The sequence below is a fragment of the Cnephaeus nilssonii genome (assembly GCF_951640355.1).
Source record: "Cnephaeus nilssonii genome assembly, chromosome: 23".
Taxonomy (NCBI): domain Eukaryota; kingdom Metazoa; phylum Chordata; class Mammalia; order Chiroptera; family Vespertilionidae; genus Cnephaeus; species Cnephaeus nilssonii.
Genome location: NC_137094.1, coordinates 12760508 through 12782469, shown reverse-complemented (window position 1 = coordinate 12782469; position 21962 = coordinate 12760508). Strand labels below are relative to the sequence as shown.

Below are 21962 nucleotides of genomic sequence, written 5' to 3'. Positions count from 1 at the left end.
GAACTAAGTTTTCCTAGTCCGGGCTGTGTTTTACGTTCTGCACATCTGGATCCGGACTGGCCAGGTTCCCGGCCTCAGGGCCACACAGACAGCCCTTCACCCCGCTCCAGCCTGGGATGCGGGGGGAGGAGGTCGAGGGTGGGCACCCTCCTGCGTTCAGGAAAGACTCTCTTGGCTCTGTAGTCGCGCGCGCTCTGCAATTCAGCGGGAAACGGAGGAATGAGGATGGCTGCAGGCACTGGCTTCCCGAGCAGCGTGGGCTGCTTGTTTTGGGGCCGGACCCGGGATGCAAGCTGGGCTGCAGGCTGGGCTGCGAGGCCGGGGTGCCACGTGGCGGCCACAGCCCGGCTTCCCTCCCGGCCGCTGCTGGCCAAGCTCCGGGCCTGTGCGGGTCCGGCGTTTGGGGAGAGGCGGGCGGGAGCCGGTGCCACAGCGCCACCTGCCGGCCGCGCGCGCGCACTGCAGGCGCAGCGCCTCCTGCGCCCGCCCCGCAGCCCGCGCCCGGGCTCCCGCGGCGGACGGACGCCCCCTCCGCTTCCCGCCACTCCACGCGGGACGCCGTCTCCCCGGCGCCGCGAGCGAGCCGCCGGGGCCTCGCGCCCCCGTTCCCAGCGCGCGGGCCCGCAGGTGCCGGGAGCGCCCCGGTCCCCGAGGACGGCTTTCCTATTTCTTTCTTTTTTTTTTTCTTTCCTCCTTTTCTTTCTGCTCTTGGTTGCGGCCCAGCGTTTTCTCTTCCGCGTCGCATCCAAAGCGCAGCGAGGACGCCCCGTCCCTTGCATTTCAGGAGGAGGGACGCTTGTCATCGTGCCGGACGGCGTTTTCAGAGGTGACTTTTCCACTTTGGGGGAGTTTCTGTTCTGCATGTATGCGAGCTAATGAAAATTAAAAAAAAAAAAAAAAAAAAAAAAAAAGCCAGCCAAAGGCCCCAGCGAGGATCGAACTCGCGACCCCTGGTTTACAAGACCAGTGCTCTAACCACTGAGCTATGGAGCCCACTTGTTACCTGGGAGACTGCAATCCAAGGACATTGGAAGCAGCCTTTCTTTAGCAGGCTTATGAGACTGACCCCATGCACCCCATCTCAATAACGGTTGCTATGAAGACTGTGAAATGCCAGAGAAAAAATGCCTACCACAGGATAGGCAGGAAAAAACCCCGAATCCCAACGTCCTTAAGGTGAGGACCACAGAACACTGACTCATACCTGCGGTAAGTGATGCGAACAGACAAATGCAGAAGTGAAATGTAGTTACCTTTAGGTCGGAGTACAGCTTTGCTGGTGCTGTGACAACTTGTATCAAGTTGAATACTCGTAGGGGAGTTAGGGGGCCTGTCTTTGGTTCTCAGGAGTAAGTGATTGGTTATGGATGAGTTTGTTGATTCAACACACTCATATCCCGCCCGCCCTTGGAGAGAGTATAGGTTAAGCTCTGTCCTGCTCCTTTTTTTTTATTATTTTTAAAATATATTTTATTGATTTTTTTCCAGAGAGGAAGGGAGAGGGATAGAGAGTTAGAAACACTGATGAGAGAGAAACATCATTGATCAGCTGCCTCCTGCACACTCCCTACTGGGGATGTGCCCACAACCAAGGTACATGCCCTTGACCAGAATCGAACCTGGGACCCTTGAGTCCGCAGGCCGACGCCCTAACCACTGAGCCAAACCGGTCTTGGCTGTCCTGCTCTTTTTTTAAAAAAAAAATGACTGGGGTCACGAAACGATGCCTCATTCCCTTTTGCTTAGTGAACTGTTTACCGAAGGAATGAAGTCATGGCCACGGCAGGATCCATCTCGGCATGAAGGAGAGAAGGAAGAAGAGCATGTGTTCCCAGTGGCCCACAAGCCTCTCTGCTTTACCTCCTTCAAGCCCTGGCTCCTCACATTCTCTTTCTCGAGGAGACCTTTCTGCACCCGCTATTCAAAGCTGCACCGTCCTCCTCGTCCTCTCCCCATTCTACTTAGCCCTCTCCCCCACGAGATAACGGGCTCTCTGTGTGTTTATTATTCTCTTTCTGCCTCTTCCTGTTGGAATGTCGGCTCTTCGAGGTCAGGGGTGTTCGTTGTATTCCCCGCTGTGTTTTCAGCGCCTGGAATAGCGTGGAGCGCAGCGTAGGTGCTCAATAAATGCTGAATGATTGACATCGATGATGCCATCCCACTGCTTTATAAACCCAACCCCGAATGCACATGGGGAAGTGGCAGCAATGAGTGGCTTCAGGATCAGAGAGCTTACGTGTGTTTGTTCAGGGTCAGGTGAATCGGAGTGAGCCGGATGTGTGGAATCCCTGGCCTCTGGGCTGGTGTTTAGCGGGGAGAAACCCCAGCCATGGTCTTGGGGTCCAGTGCTGCGATTTCAGCCTTCCTGAATTGGTTGAGGTTTGTTCTGCGACCTAATATGTGGTCTGTCCTGGAGAACGTTGGAAGCAACTGTTTGCTTTTCGGTTTTGGGATTCAGTTTGGGTGAAGTTGATCTCATCTCATGTGGAGTCGTGGTGTCCCAGGCTGGGCACAGGCATCTAGAGGGACGACATCTCAGCGTCCTCCGTTGTAAAACGCGAGTGGTGATGATGAGGAGGAGGATGCTAACGACCACAATAACACTATCATCGCCTGTGGGTACTCGGGAAGAATCCGTGAAACCGTGTGTGTAAATACTTCCCACAGAGCCTGGCGTCTGGGGTATCCTTGGCATGAATTATTATTATTATTTTTAAGTGTATTTTATTGATTTTTTTACAGAGAGGAAGAGAGAGGGACAGAGAGTCAGAAACATCGATGAGAGAGAAACATCGATCAGCTGCCTCCTGCACACCCCTACTGGGGATGTGCCCGCAACCAAGTGCCCTTGACCGGAATCGAACCTGGGACCTTTCAGTCCGCAGGCTGACGCTCTATCCACTGAACCACACCGGTTAGGGCGGCATGAGTTATTTTTATTACTAGTTGCGCCTAAAAGTATTGTGTGCAGCCCTCCTAGGGCAGGAGGGTGGCTCCCAGAGATGGAGGTGACAGGAGGCAGAGGGAGAGGTGAAGAACGGGGCCTTCAGGCGCCCAGACTGTGATTTCTGTAGCCAGAGCTCCTCCCCAACACCGGCTGAGTGAGATGTTAGCGCAGCTTTGGGAGAACTGAGTCATCTTCAGAGAGGAGAGCTTTTCTCGCCTCCCACGAGACCGCGGATTAGAATGAACCCGATTGAAGCCGGACAGGGCCGGCTCTCCCCAAGGCCGGGAAGAGGGTCGTCTTTCAATGGGTGCAGCCGTCTTCTGTGACGTGCTTCCCCGAGACAGTGGGGCGGGGCTTCCATGCCTGGTGGGTAGAAGGAGATGCTAGCAATGGCTAGTTCAGGGACAGAAGGACAGTCGAGACATGGAGGGCGTCCCAAGAATTGCTCAAAACGTTGGGGATAATCTTACGAGACAGAGAAACTAGCCAACCCCCAGCAGAGCTCCTGGTGGGTCACATAAGGGCGAAAAGACCTCTAGTCTAAGGGGGGCGGGTGGGGCCTGAAGGTAGAAGTAGAGCTGGAGGGTCTTACAGTTCATCATCTGGTCGCATGGGTCTCAATTCTGACTGCATGCTAGTTACCGGGGGACATTAAAAAGTCATTGCCCAGGCTCCAGAAATTCTGGTTTAATTGGCTTGGGGTGAGGCCTAGGCATCTGCACTAATAAAAGAGTAACATGCTAATTGACCGTACCTTTGTGACACCCACCAGCCAATCAGGAGTGAGTATGCAAATTAGCCCAACAAAGATGGTGGGTTTAATTTGCTTATGCAGGCACCCAGTGGCCGGGGGTGGGGCAGGATGCAGGCGTTCTGCACCACCCTAGCCGCTCCGGGCCTCTGGGCAGCGTGGGAAGGCGGAAAGGCGGCTCTGGGGCCGGAGTGAAAAGGCGGCTCCAGACAGAGTGAAGGCGGTGCTGGCAGCCAGGGGAAGGAAGGCCCATTCTTGCACGAATCTTCATGCATCGGGCCTCTAGTTCCTTTATAAATGCTCTTCAAGTTATTCTATGGAGAACCTGATCTTACCAATCCATTTCATCTTGTAGATCAAGCATGTCAAACTCAAAGGCTGACACGGGCCAAATAAACAAGGATTAAGTGTCTGTGGGCCGCAGAAAAAACCAACAGCTTCCATTTTCATAGAAACGTAGGTTTATTTCGATAGAGACATGAGGAATACAAAGGGCTGAAATAAATGAGTCATCGTGAACATAAAATAATAGAACACTTTAATAAAAATTAATATTTTTTCTTGAACATTAACTTACCAGACACTGAATAACTGCACAAAATAAGTGTAACGCAAATACATAAACCTATTTTTCTTTTTCTCCTCTCCGGAAGCAAAATATTTCCCGTTGTGCACACCAAACAAGTCAGTCCAAGACGAATGCTGTGGCCATCGGCTGCTAACATATTCGCTGCTGGTATTAGTGGAGAGAAATGGTGCGCCTGCACGTAAGGTGTGTAAGGGAAATGAATGCAACACGATTATAGTGATCAGTCATTAGTGAACGTTGTAGATCAGGCGTCCTCAGACTACGGCCCTCGGGCCACATGCGGGTGTTTTTGCCGTTTTGTTTTTTTACTTCAAGATAAGATATGTGCAGTGTGCATAGGAATTTGTTCATAGTTTTTTTTTAAACTATAGTCCGGCCCTCCAACGGTCTGAGGGACAGTGAACTGGACCCCTGTTTAAAAAGTTTGAGGACCCCTGTCGTTTTTAATAATGATGTATAACAGGATATTGTAAAGATTACGTCACAAAATTTTTATTAAAACGTTTCTTACACACCGTTATATTGGCTGGGCCGCAAAACCATTCGTTGTGGGCCGCATGCGGCCCGCGGGCCGTGAGTTTGACATGCTTGCTGTAGATGAAAAAGACTTCGAGAGCTTAAATAATGGACCCAAAGTAAAGGCCACGCAGGCGATGTTTGGCCACAGGGTGTGAACTCAGACTCGGGGCTCTCTCCCTCCCCCTTCAAACCAAACGTCCTCAGCCTTGACACTCTGGGTTGATTTTAGAGGATAGCGACCGTGCTCACGTGTGTAAACCTGCATCTGGATATGGTATTTGAACAGCGCCAGCATGCTCTAGAGCAGGGGTCCTCAAACTTTTTAAATGGGGGGCCAGTTCCCTGTCCCTCAGACCGTGGGAGGGCTGGACTATAGTTTAAAAAAAACTATGAACAAATTCCTATGCACACTGCACATATCTTATTTTGAAGTAAAAAAACAAAATGGCAAACACACCCACATGTGGCCCGCGGGCCGTAGTTTGGGGACGCCTGGTTTATGGCATCTAGAATGCCCCTAAACATTCACCGTGTGCAGGGTAGACCCTCCCCAAACAAAGGGGTAGCCAAGCCATGGTGCCACGTGGGGAGGCCTGCTCTAGAAATCGGAAAGGCACGGGGAGCTCGAAGGCCAGCGCTGGGGGTGGGAACAGGCTGGCGGTTTGGGGGTTTGGGTTCCTGCACTGGGAGGAGGCCGGGGGCACGCACCGCCCCGTCTCCGCTCTCAGCCCCCACAGAAGACTTCGCAGCTGCTGACCTGCCGGTGGTCGTATGGCTGGGACCTGGTCCCCAGAGGTGCTGGGAGGATGCGTGGCCGGCCGGGGAAAGCCAGGGCGGGTGCATCAGGCCCCGGGGGAGGGCCGCCTTGCTCCACGGCGGGGCTTTGGGCACCGGGGAGGCGCTCTGTCCTCTCAGGAGCTCACCATTTGTACACGACAGCCGCCAGCGTGGGGAAGTGGGACGCGGCCATGGCAGGTGGATAACGGGCTCGGCTTTCTTTCTGGAGCCTCGCATCTTAACGTGGTTATCTTCAGAATAAGCTAAATCCAGTACTGCTAGGCAAGCCCTGTTGTGTGAGGAGAGAAGAATGCGTGTTAAAACTCTTCCTGATGAGGAAGGGAAGGGGAGGGGAGGGGAGGGGAGGGGAGGGGAGGGGAGGGGAGGGGAGGGGAGGGGAGGAGGGAAGGAAGGAAGGAAGGAAGGAAGGGAAGAGAAGAAAAAAAGACAAGAAAAGAAAAGAAGAAAAGAAAAGAAAAGAAGAAAAGAAAAGGAAAGGAAAGGAAAGAAAAGGAAGAAAAGAAAAAACAAAACAAAACTTTCCCGGGAGCACAATACTTGGTCAAGGTGACTACGGTGACTTACTTCTTTTGGCTGCAGTTGAGCGAGTGGCCACTAGGGGGTGCCGCGTTCCCGCACGAGAGGAAGCTCTGCCCGCGTGGAAGTGACTGAATGTCAGCCTGGGAGAACACGCACCCCCGAGTGAGAAATGAAGTCACAGGCGAGATTTAGTTCTTAAAACACGTCCGCAGCCCAGTGGAGCACACGCTGCCGTGGCAGGTACATTTCCTTGCTCGGATGGACGGACGGAAAAGGGCATTCATTACCTGCCTACGGGCATCTGGCTGCAGATGCCAGGTTATAAAAATACACAATTCAGTGAAACCACGGGGCAGGCCTGGCCCGGGGAGCGAGAGAATGAGACCCAGCTGGGCTCGGCCACAGGTCTGGGCTGGGCCTCGGTGATGAGTGTTGAGTAAATGGGCAGGGGTCACGTGGAGACCCTTTTCATTAGGAACTAGGAGCGGCCTGGCCCCACACCTGGGCGGGGATGCCACCGCTCTGAGCCTCCGTTTGGATAGGGGTCACCGCCGTTACCTGCCTCAGGGGGTGAGCCGGGTGTGGACCTGCAGGAGGCAATCATGGGAGTGGAAAGGAGCAAGGACCAGACGAGTGTTGTCATGGTGACGGGCAGGCTCCACGGGGACTCGTTCCATTGTAAAGGGGACTCGCTGGCCCCCATGCAAGTTCCCGGGCATCCTTGCCACTTGCCTCCAGACGCGTGGACCCCGCTGTCAGGCCCCGCGTGGATCAGGGAGGGAGGAGGCCCCGCGTGGAAGGGTGGCTGTGAGCTGGTCGCCCTGCATTCCAGTTCTGCCAGCGACCAGCTCGTTGACCTTGGGCAGGTCATTTCGCTCGGAGGAGCCTCCGTGCTCTCAGGTGTAAAACATTGACCAAATGGGCAGGGAGGTGGCAAGAGGGCCCCGGGCTGCTCCCAACGCGTTCACGTCCATCAGAAACAGGTTTGCAAGTCACGTGGCGGGACAGCCCCCACGTGAAGGCAGAGGAACGGGGAAACCAGGAGTGGGGCCGTGGATGGGGATGGGCTGATGCCCTTCCCACCATTTCAGTCCCTTTCTCATTGTGTCTGGACTTGGTCCCTCCCCGGACTTAATGGGTCGAGGGAAGAGTTTATGGACTTGGACCAACGTTATGATACCTATCACGGATGAAGCGGCAGGGACTAGGGTTTTGGGAACATTCGTTTCCCCAATTTAATCCTCACGAGCACCTGGAAGGCGAGGATTATCACAGGCCGGGAGCGCGGGAGGAAGAGGAGGGAGTCACTGCCCGAAGTCACAGGTAGGTGGGCGGTGGAGTCGGGAGGCTCAGTCGGGGCTGTCTGGGGTGGGCAGGAAGCTCGGCTGCCCCATGGGAGAAGTGGGGTGCTCATCATCCCCCCCTGAGGGTATGAGGCGTCTGGGGGCGCGGGGCGGGGAAGGCGATGCAGTGGGTTCTTGTTCAATCGCTGCAACGTCAAAGGACAGACTCACACTCCTCCACGGAGGCCAGAGCTTTATCTCTATCTCGAGGTGCACACATTCATGGGTTATAAATAGCTGTGGACCCCACGGGGTGGCCCCCAGGTGGCTCTCCGAACGGCCAGTTGAGAAACTTGTCAGCATGCCCGGGACACGTACATGCCCTGCTGGTCAAGGCCCGGCCGAGGGAGGCCCCATCTTCCCCCACGTGGTTGAGGACAGGCCAGACCCCGAACCCCTGGGCAATTCAACCAGGGCCAGAGCTGCTTCAGGCTAGACCCGTGGTCGGCAAACTGCGGCTCACGAGCCACTTGCGGCTCTTTGGCCCCTTGAGTGTGGCTCTTCCACAAAATACCACGGCCTGGGCGAGTCTATGTTGAAGAAGTGGCGTTAGAAGAAGTTTAAGTTTAAAAAATGTGGCTCTCCAAAGAAATTTCAATCGTTGTACTGTTGGTATTTGGCTCTGTGGACTCATGAGTTTGCCGACCACTGGCACTCACCTTCCTGCATTGACACCCCAGGGGCAGCCTCCAACACCCCTCACTGGTCACACCTTCTTCGGGTTGAAAACGGTTCTGGAATGAACTTCCGTCTCCAACTTGCCAGCAGCTCACCTTGACCCCAACCTCGTGGCAGGTCCCCTTAGAGTCAAAGGTCGCCTTGTCTTCCACGCCTTGGCAAGAGCCACGCTCCCTGCCCCAGGACCTGGGAGCTTTGGGGATGCGAACGACACTTGTCAGCATTGCCTGAGTCATCCGTGTCAGGCAGGGTGTCTGGGGAAGGTCCCTACTAACTGTTGAGGACCCACTATGCTTCGGCGACTTACTAGGTGTTCGTTGATCTCACTGACTACTCACAACCTCCCTGCCATGCAGCTGTGGTTAGTCCTGGTGTAGGCATGTCTTTCCGGATGACCTTGGCTCTGATTACGCAGCTGAAAACGTACTTGGGCTTGAAGCTCAGATCCCAGGTCTTCCTGGTGCCTTGTCCTAGTGGTCGGCAAACTCATGAGTCCGCAGAGCCAACTATCCACAGTCCAACGATTGAAATTTCTTTGGGGAGCCACGTTTTTTAAACTTAAACTTCTTCTAACGCCACTTCTTCAACATAGACTCGCCCAGGCCGTGGTATTTTGTGGAAGAGCCACACTCCAGGGGCCAAAGAGCCGCCTGTGGCTCGCGAGCTGCCGTTTGCCGACCACGGTACCTACGCCATAGGACCTATGGAATTCTGCGCCTGCCTCAACACATGTTTATCTCCGTACCTTTTCTTCCAAAAGGACTGTCTCTTTGGTGACCAGAGTGTTGCTGGGAAGTGGCTAGGCCGCGGTTCTTGCCCGCAGGGAACAGCACCACAGGTGTGGGCGGGGGAGCTCACACAGCTGGTGGGGATGAATGGATCATGGGAAGAGGTATCCCAGATGCCCCAAAGGGGAGGTGATGGGCCCAGATGGAAGGCGAGACGCCGGGTGGTCAGCGGAGGTCCACGGAGCAGGTGGGAGATGAGTTAGTTCTTGAAATAGGGGTTCGATCTGGGGGAGGCCAGAGCGTGGACGGATGACAGCTGGAGCGTGGCCACGGGCTGTGAGGGCAGGAGAGGCTGTTTCCCAGTGAGAGTTGGGCTGGAAGGTCATTGCTAAGAGCCACAGCGCCTGGGCCCAGGCCGTTGCTGCCGACCGAGCAGATCAGAGGGGACATCTGGTGGCCGCGGGGCCTGTGGTTGAGCGTGGAGAGAGCTGGCCACAGCTGCAGTGGCTTCTGGGAACTTTTCCTGCGCTGCCCCAATTCCCTGGCTCCGCGGGGCCCCCAGGCCTCTACCTTCAACAGCAAAGGGGTGCGGGCAGCAGAGACCAGCCTTCTGGGGGGGGGGGAGCGATTGTGCGAGGAGGCCTCAGGGGCTCCCCTTCTCCTGGGACGGTGTGCGCGCCCTCACGCTGTGCTTGGAGGAACGGGGAGAGGGGACCGATGGGAAAAAAGATGGATTGTCCTGCTCATCCGTGCTCGGCATCGTCGTTGTGTTTTTTTGTTTTTGTTTTTTTTTAATATATTTTATTGATTTTTTACACAGAGGAAGGGAGAGGGAGAGAGAGTTAGAAACATCAACCAGCTTGCCTCCTGCACACCCCGCACTGGGGACATGCCCCCGACTGGAATCGAACCCGGGACCCCTCAGTCCACAGGCCAACGCTCTCCCCACTGAGCCGAACCAGTTAGGGCGTCATTGTGGTTTGAACGTTAAAGCAAACATGCTGGGCGTCCCCCCGAAACGTATACCCAGCCGAGAGTTCCGTTTGGGAAGTTGAAATGTATTTTCATAAACACTGCCTTTCGCATTATTCACAGTGCGCGTATACATTTTTTTTTTTTTTGGGGGGGAAACCCTATATTTTATCTTAATTTACAGATAAGAAGACCGGTAATCATTTAGTCGCGAGTGAGGCCCAACAGGATGAAAAGGAGGCGGTAGATGTGATCCATAGTGTGGGGTGAATAGATGACCCCGTTTAGTGATTGAGTCAAGATTGAAGCTGTCAGGCGTGTGGGTTAGAGGCGGGATGGGGGTGGGAGGGGGAAGGAGTCGACAGGCCTGTGTCTGCTCCTCTCTGAAGCCAGCTCTCTCCCTAGGTGCCCTGGTTCCTGAGCCCCGTCTCCCATCACGGGCTTTGCGTCTGCCGTTACCCAGGCCTCACCCCAAGCCGGTCAAACCCGACGTCCAGCCCCGAGAGCTGCGCTCACGGTAAGTGCCCGGCACAGGTGCCCCGCGTGAAATCTCCCTTTTCGAAAGGTACGCCTTTTCCAAAGTGCTCTTTTGTGTATTCACAGCTCTCTCCACACTCAACCACAGGTCCCACGGCCACCAGATGTCCCCTCTGATCTGCTCGGCCGGCACTTAAAAAAACAGGTCATACCTGTTCACACGTGCTCTTTCTGTGTTTCGATACCCAGACACTCCCGCCGTGTGACAGTTGCCCGCAGAGTTCCGTGCAGAACACGCGACGCAGGAGGCTGCACCAGGCAGCCAGGTGTGCAGAGGGCGGGGCCGCGGGGGCTGTGTGAGGGCGCGCTTCCAGGTTCGCACAGGTGACACCTTCCTCGGCGTGCGCCCCGTTGTTAAGCTTTCTGACCATTGGGGAGGTTGTCTCAAACGTGTTTCCCTAAACCTCCAGCTGGGGTTGGAAGGGCTTGGTCAGGAGGAGCTGCTGCTTGTTATGGCTCCTGGCATTGTGTGTGCCAATGGGCGCCCCGTCCTTCCTTCCTTCCTTCCTCCCTTCCTCCCTTCCTTCCTTCCTTCTTTCCTTCCTTCCTCCTTCCTTCCTCCTCCTTCCTTCCTTCCTTCCTTCCTTCCTTCCTTCCTTCCTCCCTTCCCTCCCTCCCTCCCTCTTTCCCTCCCTCCCTCTTTCCTCCCTCCCTCTTTCCCTCCCTCCCTCTTTCCTCCCTCCCTCTTTCCCTCCCTCCCTCTTTCCTCCCTCCTTCCTTCCTTCCTTCCTTCCTTCCTTCCTTCCTTCCTTCCTTCCTTCCTTCCTTCCTTCCTTCCCTCCTTCCTTCCTCTCTCTATTTCTTTATTCCTTTAATGAGTGCTGAAGGCTATTTGGAAAGTAGAGGCAACCTGTTGCCTATAAAACGGTACCAAAAAAATACGCGATTTCTCATAAAAAAGAAAAAAAAGGAACGTAAAAGAAAAATGTGTGGGGTTAATTAAAAGGAAGAAGTTAAAAATTTATTAAGTGCTTACCCTGTACTCTGTATGGCGCCAAGGGTGTGTGTGTGTGTGTGTGTGTGTGTGTGTGTGTGTGTGTGATGAATAAAAGATGAATAAGATTTGGTCACTGCATCCAAGGAGCTCTCAGTCTCACGGGGGGAGTTCTGCCCTGGTGTGAGGGCACAGACAGAGGTAAAAGCCGTGGCGTGGGGTTTGTGTGGACCTTAGAGCAGGACTGTCTTGTCTGGATTTGAATTCTGGGTCTTCACCTTTTGAAAAGGCATTGGTCTTTGTGGATCTTAGTTTTCTCCTCTGTAAAGTGGGGACAAGACTCTAGTTAATGGTGTGTTTTTTTTTTTTTTTTGTGAGGATTAGATATACAGTATATCTAAATTATGTTGAATAATGCCTGGCCAATAGGAACACTTGCTGAATGAGAGCAGTGACTGCTGGAGATTACAGTAGGGGCATGGCTGCAGCTTTCATTTTCAGTGAAATTCACATGTCCTGGAATGGCCACCCCACCCTCTGCTTCAGACATAGCGGGGTTGGCTGTCCGTCTCCCCAATCATTGCTAGCCTCGCCTGGGACATGGGTGTGAGAGCACCCCTGGCTTTGTTTGTCACCTGTCTGAGCCTTGATTTTATCATCTGTCAAATGGGAAGACTCTTGCAGAGCTGGTGAGAGGATAAGATCTGCCAACCAGGTGTGGGCACCTCTGCCTGCTTCCTCTACTTGGGTGTGAAAAGTTAGTAAAACTGGCTGGAACTTCCCGTGCAGCTACACAGCGGCCCAGGATTTCTCAGGGTTAAGTGCTCAACAGATGGCCCTTTATTCTGCAAAAAACGACTGTTTCACTGGAGTATTACAAAGAGTAGAGGAATGCGGCGGGAGGGCGCGGGGAGGGGAAGACGTAGAGAGTAAGGAGAGGGGTTGAACCTTAGTAAAATTAACCCTTATTCTTTTTTAAATATTTAAGATAGTTTTTTCTTTTCTTTTTAAAAAAATGTTTATTGTTTAAAGTATTACAAATAGTACTACATACACGGAATGGCCAGATTGTGATGATCTCCGAACGCATAATAATCTGGCCACTCAGTGTCTATCCGATATAATAAAAGGCTAATATGCAAATTGTCCCCTCGGCCAGGAGTTCGACCAGCAGGCAGGCCGGCCAACCGCCCATGTCCCCTCCCCCTGGCCAGGCTGGCTGGACCCCACCCATGCACGAATTCATGCACTGGGCCTCTAATACACACACACACACACACACACACTCACACACACACACACACACACACACACACACACTCTCTGAGTGGCCAGATTATTATGCGTTCAGAGATCATAATAATCTGGCCACTCAGTATATGTCTCCCTATTTTCCCCATTGACCTCCCCCCGCCCTCCCCTACCCCCTCCCCACCCGCCCCAGTGTCTTCCGTCCATTGTTAACCCTTATTTTCGAAGCTCTTTTCCCAACCCATCCAGCTCCCCAAGGCAATACGACCGACCGTGCTTTGCGTCTGCCTTAGTGGCCGGATTAAGTGTGCCTGCCACTGCGTCCAGGGGACCGCGGCGAAGGGGATCCGTCTGACATTCTCCCCCGCGGGCAGGGATAAACTGTCCTTGACTCTTACTCGCGGACGAAAGTGTAAAGCCGCCGGCAGGGCTCTGGGCAGGGCTCTGCGAGACCCAAGGGCCCAGCGCGGCCCTGCACCCCTCATGGATGGATCTGGAAAGAGTGCGTGTGCGTCTTCGTTTCCTTCCTCCCCGGAGCGAAGCCCGCTTGCAGGCGGATGGCCCCATCCACAGCTGCTGAGTGAGGGGGCGTGAGGATGACAAGAGAATACATTTTTGGGGGGAGCGACAGTCTCGGGGAGGCCGTGGCCTCTCCCCACGGAGGATGGCTCTCTGGTTGACCTGCTCCAACTGTCCCTCCCGAATTCTGCCAACCAGGCGTGGGCACACCTGCCTGCTTCCTCTCCGAGGGTGAGACGTTCGTAAGACGGGCGGGAACTTCCCGTGCAGCTACCCAGCGGCCCAGGAATCTCAAATTTGTATGTGAGGCATAAAACAATCAGACAGAAACTGAAAAAGTGCTTCACCGGCCCTCGCTGCTGTGGCTCAGTGGATAGAGCACCTGCTTGCGGATTGAAAGGTCCCAGTCAGGGCACATGCCCCGGGTTGTGGGCTCGATCCCCAGTGGGGGGCGTGCAGGAGGCACCTGATCCATGATTCTCTCTCATCATTGATGTGTCTATTTCTCTCTCCCTCTCTAAAATCAATAAAAATATATTGCAAAAAATAAATAAAGTTAAATTTGATCACATTCTTTTAAAAAAATATATATTTTATTGATTTTTTTTAGAGAGAGGGACAGAGAGTCAGAAACATCAATCAGCCACCTCCTGCACACCCCCTACTGGGGATGTGCCCGCAACCAAGGTACATGCCCCTGACCGGAATCGAACATGGGACCCTTCAGTCCACAGGCCGACGCTCTATCCACTGAGCCAAACCAGTTAGGGCTTATTATTATTTTTTTAATTTTTTTTTATGATGATGATGATGAAAAACATATGACACAATTTCCCATCTTTTCTTTTCCATGATAGTTCACATTCAATGTTATCCTTGTTTCTTATTTTTAAAATATGATTTTAAAATTGATTTCCGAGAGAGAGGAAGGGAGAGGGAGAGATAGAAACATCACTGAGAAAGAAGCATGATCGACTGCCTCCTGCACGCCCCCTACTGGGGATCGAGCCCGCAACCTGGGCGTGTGCCCTGACCGGGAATCGAACCACAGCGACCTCCGGGTGCATGGGATGACGCCCAACCCCTGAGCCACACAGGCCGGGCTTATTCATTTCTTATATTAGCCCTCGGCGCTGCGTACTGTCCTTACCGTGTCACAGGTGAAGATGCTGAGGGTTAGCAAGGTCAGGTAGCTCGCTCAAGGTTACCTGGCTAGTCCTTGGCGCCGAGGGCTTTGTTGGCTTCTTCCTGTTTGTCCTGAGCGCCCCGTGGCCTTCCTCGGGGTCCCTGTGGAACCCTAACAGCAGGGGAATGTTGTGGAAGAGAACGGGGTGGGGGGGTGGCGACAGATGCCAGCTCCGCGGCCTCGGGGGTTCCTTCTGGTGCTTTGGCGAGAGCCGAGCCTCCAGGACTCTGCAGGAGCGGCTGGGCCAGGCAGGTGTTTCCTACGGATGGGACTGCAGAGGGGGGCAGACTGAGGGACGGACGGGGGGGACGAAGGCGGCACAGGGGGAAGGCCAGGGCATCAGGGGCCTCGGAGAGAGGGGCAGGTGCATCCAGGGGCCGATACCCATCCCCGGGGAGGCCCAGGGGCCAGGCTGTGCGGGCTCAGGGGTGAGCAGAGGAATCCCAGAGAGCCGAGGGCAGGCACACAGGGACACTTCCCTTCCAGCACTTTCTCAAAGCCATAGAAGCCAGGCGGCGGTGGAGGAGGGTGGTCGTGAACTTGTGGAAAGAGGACCTGCCTGGGACGTGACCTGAAGCAGCAGGGTTTTAGGAACTAAACTTAAAAAAAAAAAATATTTTACTGATTTTTTACAGAGAGGAAGGGAGAGGGAGAGAGAGTTAGAAACATCGATGAGAGAGAAACATCGACCAGCTGCCTCCTGCACACTCCCTACTGGGGATGTGCCTGTAACCAAGGTACATGCCCTTGACTGGAATCGAACCTGGGACCCTTCAGTCCGCAGGCCGATGCTCTGTCCACTGAGCCAAACCGGGCAGGGCAGGGACCAACCTTTTTCTCCTCCTCCTCCTCTCCCCTTCCTTCCCCAGGCGGCCTTCCGTTCTGGCCCTCCTGCGTAACCGAGGAAGAATCTATAGTATTTCGTTCCCACCCTGAAGCAGGCAGTCTCACAAGTTCAAGGCTGACGTTTCTCACGGAGACCTTGGGCTTGGATGGGCTGGGGGGTGTGTGCGGCCCCCTCCTGATAGGAGAGGAGGTCAGAATGGACCCGGGGTCTCCTGCTGGCTGCCCCTTCTCCCACGCTGTCTGGTTCTAATGTTGGGGGATGGGGTGAGCCCGGGAGCTGAGGGCAGCCACGGCCATCCGTGACGGGTGTGGATGTCACAGGTCGGCTGGGAGAGGACAGGTGTGTCACACGCGTGGGGGAAGCCCGCATTCGAGACCGAGTCGAGCTTTGTCCCACTCCCTGTGAGGAGGGAGAGAAACTGGGTGCAAAATTAGAATCCCCGGTGACCGAGGGCGCTGGGTCTTTGGCGAGCGGTCCCCGCGTGCGGGGTTCGCGATGCTGGCGGCCACCGGGCGGTCCGAGAGGCAGGAATGGGCCCGGGCGCCACCTGCTATGGTTTGGCCGAGGAAAGCTGGTCCATGGCCTCGATGGGAATCGTTGGGCTCTCTCTCCCTCTCCTGGCGGGATGGAGTCTCGAGGCCGGTGATGGTCGGGGGCGGAGGTCTGTCGCTCGCCTCTTTTCTCTCCCTCCACTGCCTGCTTTGCAAACACACGCTCGGATGAACTGGGAAACCGGGAAGGCAAACCAAAGACGAGCGAGACAGGGAGACAGCCAGGACGCGCATCCTAAGCTCTCAAGAATAGAAATTGTGCCCTGGCTGGGTTGGCTCAGTGGATAGAGCGTCGGCCTGGGGACGAAAGGGTCCCGGGTTCGAGTCTGGTCAAGGGCACATGCCCAGGGTTTGGGCTCGATCCCCAGTAGGAGGCGTGCAGGAGGCAGCCGATCAATGATTCTCTCTCATCATTGATGTTTCTATCTCTCCCTCTCCCTTCCTCTCTGAAATCAATAATAATAAAAAAAGAATAGAAAGTGTGTCTTTCCTGGGACCCCCGTGTTAACTGTCATTCTCCCCCCCGCAACTCGCCACTCCTCATGAAGGGAATTGTGCTAAAAGCTGGGGTGCATGTAGAAAGCAGAGGGCACTTTGGGGTGCCTTCCTGAGACGTTAGGAAGAGGGTGTTTGCAGGGAATGCCAGCTCGGGGCACTGAGGTGAGCCCAGCCCCCCGCGGCAAGTGGGCACGGGGGCGAGGGGTGTCTGGGGGAGGATGGGGAGAGGGGGCAGCAGTTCTTGAGCACAGAAAGGGGCCCTGGGGCTCCTGGGGCTCCTGGGGCCCCTTGCCCTTGGCGCTCTGGTTCCATTCATTTCTGCCATTTTGTAAAAATGCTCTTACAGGCACCATGGATGCTCTTGAGGTCCTTGACATTTTTAAATGCGGGGCCAACCCAGGGGGTCTTGTCCCTGTACTGCCTCCGGCCGCAGGAATAAAGGACCCACACAAGGGAGCTACATTATTAAAAGTAACAGCTGGGGCCCTAGCTGGTGTGGCTCAGTGGATAGAGCGTCGGCCTGCGGACTGAAGGGTCCCGGGTTCCATTCCGGTCAAGGGCACATGCCCGGGTTGCGGGCTCGATCCCCAGTGTGGGGCGTGCAGGAGGCAGCCAGTCAATGATTCTCTCTCATCATTGATGTTTTTCTATCTCTCCCTTCTTCTCCCTTCTTCTCTGAAATCAATAAAAATGTAAAAAAAAAATAATAATAACAACTGGGAAGTAGTCAGGGAACATTTCATATTCATAGCCAATCTTTAGCCTGTGTCTCTGCTTCCGAAAAGTCTGCTAGGCACCACGCACCTCCGTCCCTCGGTCGGCAAGGGACTCACGGTTTCGATGCTTGTAAACCGAGCCTCTCCCCCGTGCCATGGTGTTCCTGGGGCAGGGAACTGATCATTGTTCACTCCTCCTAGGCCTGCGTGCTTCCCGTTTGTCATTTCATTCAGCCCCTCCGCCCTGTCTCCCACCCTCGACACATGCAGGTGAGACCGTGAGGCTCAGGGTCCGGGGAAGCTGTCCAGTTTAATCACAGGGAAGGGAAGGGACAGGACTCCCGAAAGGTCCGTGGCGGGATTTGAGCCCAGGCCAGACTGCCTCGGAAGGCTTTCCTCTTCCTTCCTTCCTTCCTTCCTTCCTTCCTTCCTTCCTTCCTTCCTTCCTTCCTTCCTTCCTTCCTTCTTTTAAATATATTTTATTGATTTTTTACAGAGAGGAAGGGACAGGGATACAGAGTTAGAAACATCATTGTGAGAGAAACATCCATCAGCTGCCTCCCGCTCACCCCCCACTGGGGATGTGACCGCAACCAAGGTACATGCCCTTGACAGGAATCGAACCTGGGACCCTTCAGTCCACAGGCCGACGCTCTATCCACTGAGCCAAACCGGTCAGGGCAGGCTTTCCTCTTTCCACGACACCTTATCATCTTTCGGTTGCTTCTGACCAACTGGGTATAAATCAGAGGTTCCACCCTGGCTAGTGCGGCTCAGTGGATAGAGCACCGGCCAGAGGACAGAAGGGTCCCGGGTTCCATTCCAGGCGGGGGCACATGGTTGCAGGCTCGATCCCCGGCCCTGGTGGGGGCCCAGGCGGGAGGCAACCAATCGGTGTGTCTCTCTCACATTGATGTTTCTCTCTCCCTCTGTCTCTCCCCCTCCCTTCCACTGTCTCTAAAAATCAATGGAAAAATAGCCTTGGGTGAGGATTCAAACAAGCAAACATTAGGGGTTCCCATGGCCCCTCCTTAGGGATTTATTTGTAAAAGTGGTCCTTGCTCCTGGTTCCTGTTTTCAAGGTCACGAACACAAAATATCCCATCTTTCAGGCCAGGTGTGCCCGAGTTCCTGGTTTGGCATCAGACCCTCGGAGTCTGTGAACGCGTTCAAGGTGAAGGCTGTGATTTGCGGGTGCCCCTGTTTCCCCCCCCCCACCCCCCGCCCCTTACCTCCCACAGCTGTGGGCTAAACCGGGTTGGCAGGGCAGGTGGCACCTGAGGTAGCTAATTGATTTTCTTCTTATGAATATTCATTTGAGGTTACTTCCCCATCTGCTCTCCTTCTGGGATTGCAACGTGGCCACTGAGCAAGCCTGTCCCTCGCCTTCTAGGTCACTCCTCTTACGGCGGGAGGAGCAGGACCGGCTGCCTTCGTAAGACCCGGGCGGAGGGCTCTGGGGGCTGTGGGGCTGGGAGCTTCGCCAGGCTGCCCACCCCTCCTCGCGGTGAGCTCTGTGCAGCCGGCTGATGAATGGGTTCTCAGCGTGGCCGTCTGAGGCCTGGGCAGCTCTTAAAAGGGGAGCGCTCGCAGGGGGCCGGTTATCGTCTGTGATGGGGAGGAAGAGCCATCGAGTTCAGAGGCCTCATTCGTTTGGATGGCGCTGGCTCAAATAATACAGCATTTTAGTCCTTCGCGTCCAATCCAGGCTCAGTACCAAAGAGAGAGGTCCCTTGCGGCCATGGTGACTGCCTCGTGGGGGAGGGAAACTTGGGTGACTTTTCCTGGGGTCCCGGGGTTCAAAGGGGACTAAGCTTGTGTGGAGGCCCCAGAAGAGGCTATTTATCTGGTCTTCGATCGAGAAGACTGAGTATTTTTCCCCCCATTTTTTAATTAAGGTATTATATGTGTACATATATTACCAATGCCCCCCCCACACTCCCATACATGTCCTCACCCCCCAGAGTTTTGCGTTCATTGGTTATGCTTATATGCATGCTTACAAGTCCTTCGGTTGATCTCTTACCTCCCCCACATCTCCCTAACCTTCCCGCTGTAATATGACAGTCTGTTTGATGCTTTACTGCCTCTGTATCTATCTTTTTGTTCATCGGTTTATGATGTTTTTTATTATCCACAAATGAGTGAGATCATGTGGTATTTTTCTTTCATTGTCTGGCCTATTTCACTAAGCCTAATGCTCTCCAGTTCCATCCATGCTGCTGGTAAGAATTCCTTCTTTTTTATGGCAGCATAGTATTCCATTGTGTAGATGTACCACAGTTTTCTGATCCAGTCATCTGCTGACGGGCACCTAGGCTGTTTCCAGATCTTAGCTATTGTAAATTGTGCTGCTATGAACATGGGGGTGCATATATCCTTTCTGATTGGTGTTTCTAGTTTCTTAGGATATATTCCTAGGAGTGGGATTACTGGGTCAAATGGGAGTTCCATTTTTAATGTTTTGAGGAAACTCCATACTGTTCTCCACAGTGGCTGTACCAGTCTGCATTCCCACCAGCAGTGCACGAGGGTTCCTTTTTCTCCGCATCCTTGCCAGCACTTGTCGTTTGTTGATTTGTCGATGATAGCCATTCTGGCCGGTGTGAGATGGTACCGCATTGTTGTTTTGATTTGCATCTCTCGGATAATTAGTGACTTTGAGCATGTTTTCATGTGTCTCTTGGCCTTCCTTCTGTCTTCTTTTGAAAAGATTCTATTTAGGTCCGTTGCCCATTTTTTTTTATTGGATCATTTATCTTCCTTTTATTAAGTTGTATAAGTTGCCTGTAGATGTTGGAGATTAAACCTTTATCAGTGATAGAGAAGACTGAATACTGAGGGACTCTTCCCCTATAGGTGAAATGTGATCATCGATATTCCTGATAATGGCTCCTGCAGGTGGAAATACCTTAAATGGCCCCCCCATATCCTTCAAGATGGACAGATTATGTTCACTGAAGCTTTGATGTAAAATGCATGTCATAGGTCCGATTTTGGGACCAGCGCCAGGGGGTGGGGTTTTCCTCACCAAGTCATTCTTGTATGCCAGGTGGGTGTCCCACAAGGCAAGTCAGTTCTAACTCCCTGGGGATAGTGGCAGGTGCCACAGGTTAGGGACTCAGTCCCACAACACTGCCCTCCACTTCAGATGCCAGTCACATGCTAGTCCAGGTCGTTACCTGTGCTTCTGACCAATGGTATAAAGCAGAGGTTCCACCCTAGCTAGTTTGGCTCAGTGGGTAGCGCATTGGCCCGAGGACAGAAGGGTCCCGGGTTCCATTCCAGTCAGGGAGGGGCACATGGGTGCAGGCTTGATCCCTGGCCCTGGTTGGGGCCCATGCGGGAGGCAACCAATCGATGTGTCTCTCTCACATCGATGTTTCTCTCTGTCTCTCCCCTTCCCTTCCACTCTCTGTAAAAAATCAGTGGAAAAGTATCGTTGGGTGAGGATTAAAACAAACAAACATCAGAGGTTCCCATGCCCCCTCCTTAGGGGTTTGCAGAAGCGGTCCTTGCTCTTGGGCTCTCTGGGGTGCTGTGGGGGAGAGGCCCCGTGCAGTGGGCCTTGCTGTGGGCTCCAGTGCAGAGCTGTGGCTCTCGGATGCTGTGGTGGACATGTCCCATGGCCCACAGAGAGCCTTAGCCTAGTCATTCCTGCACTGGGTTCGGTTGACTGTCTAGGGCAGTGGTTCTCAGCCTTCCTAATGCTGCGACCCTTTAATACAGTTCCTCATGTTGTGGTGACCCCCAACCATAACATTATTTTCGTTGCTACCTCATAACTGTAATTTTGCTACTGTTATGAATCGTAATGTAAATATCTGTGTTTTCTGATGGTCTTAGGCTCTACAGCAGCGGTTCTACAGTCACGACCCACAGGTTGAGAACTGCTAGCAGGGTCGCCTAAGACCATTGGATGAGGCAGTAAACGTGTGTGTGTGAGTGTGTGTGTGTGTGTGTGTGTGCGAGTGTGTGTGTGTGTGCGAGTGTGTGTGTGAGAGTGTGTGTGTGTGTGCGTGCGAGTGTGCGCGTGTGAGTGTGTGAGTGTGCGTGCGAGTGTGTGTGTGTGTGAGTGAGTGTGTGTGAGTTGTGTGTGTGACTGTGTGTGTGTGTGAGTTGTGTGTGTGTGTTGTGTGTGTGTGAGTTGTGTGTGTGTGAGTGTGTGTGTGTGAGTGTGTGTGTGTGAGTGTGTGTGAGCGTGTGTGTGAGAGTGTGTGTGAGTGTGTGTGTGTGTGTGAGAGTGTGTGTGAGAGTGTGTGTGTGTGTGAGTTGTGTGTGTGAGTTGTGTGAGTGAGTGTGTGTGTGTGAGTGTGTGTGTGTGAGTGAGTGTGTGTGTGAGTGTGTGTGAGTGTTTGTGTGAGTGTGTGTGTGAGTGAGTGTGTGTGTGAGTGTGTGTGTTTGTGTGTGAGTGTGTGTGTGAGTGTGTGTGTGAGTGAGTGTGTGTGTGAGTGTGTGTGAGTGTGTGTGTGTGTGTGTGAGTGTGTGTGAGTGTGTGTGAGTGTTTGTGTGTGTGAGTGAGTGAGTGTGTGAGTGTGTGTGTGTGTGTGTCTTCAGAAATGCTCAGGTGACCCCCGGCTACAGGCAAAGGTCACCCTCCTCTTTGAGGATGTCTCCCAAAGGCCATCAAGGCCTCCAAGAAGGAACCGGCCTCTGGTAACGGATAGTCCCGGTGCTGATTGTACTTTCCCAGCGTTGCGCATTATTCATTTCCAGAAAGTAATTTTACTTGATTGCTGTGTGGTCTCTTTGAAGGAGGCATTTTTAAGAAATAGGAGAGAAGAGGTTGGCTCACCCTCAAAATCTCTCCCTTCTGGATGCTCCTCAGGACAGCGCAAGTGCCAGTTTGGGACGGGAACTTGTGGAAGTTCTGTCTCTGGCGGATCTTAATGGGAGGTGAGACAACTGTCTTCCTCGGTTCGTTTAGTTGGGTGCCTGCCTGGAACAGGGGTGTCAGCTGACCTTATAGTCCCTTCCAGTGTGAGCCTCTTTGACGAGGTGACAGATTCATGAGACTGTACGAGGCTGAGGATTTTATCCATCTGCTTTGTTATTGGACCCAATGTCTCTTAATCTGGT

The 21962-nt window shown here is 53.7% G+C and overlaps 1 protein-coding gene across 3 annotated transcripts in view; it reads left to right on the top strand.

Annotated features, from left to right (window-relative positions):
* The first annotated feature begins 515 nt into the window (after positions 1-515).
* DUSP10 (dual specificity phosphatase 10) overlaps positions 516-21962 on the top strand; it is a 267948-nt gene continuing 246501 nt past the window's right edge. Inside the window, exons 1-2 of one of the 3 annotated variants that reach the window (XM_079763710.1) lie at positions 516-826; positions 10250-10361. The gene's annotated coding sequence lies outside the window, so the exon portion shown is untranslated. Of the gene's footprint in view, positions 1210-10249; positions 10362-21962 lie in introns of all 3 variants that reach the window. The other 2 variants (XM_079763711.1, XM_079763709.1) reach the window with 2 other exon arrangements.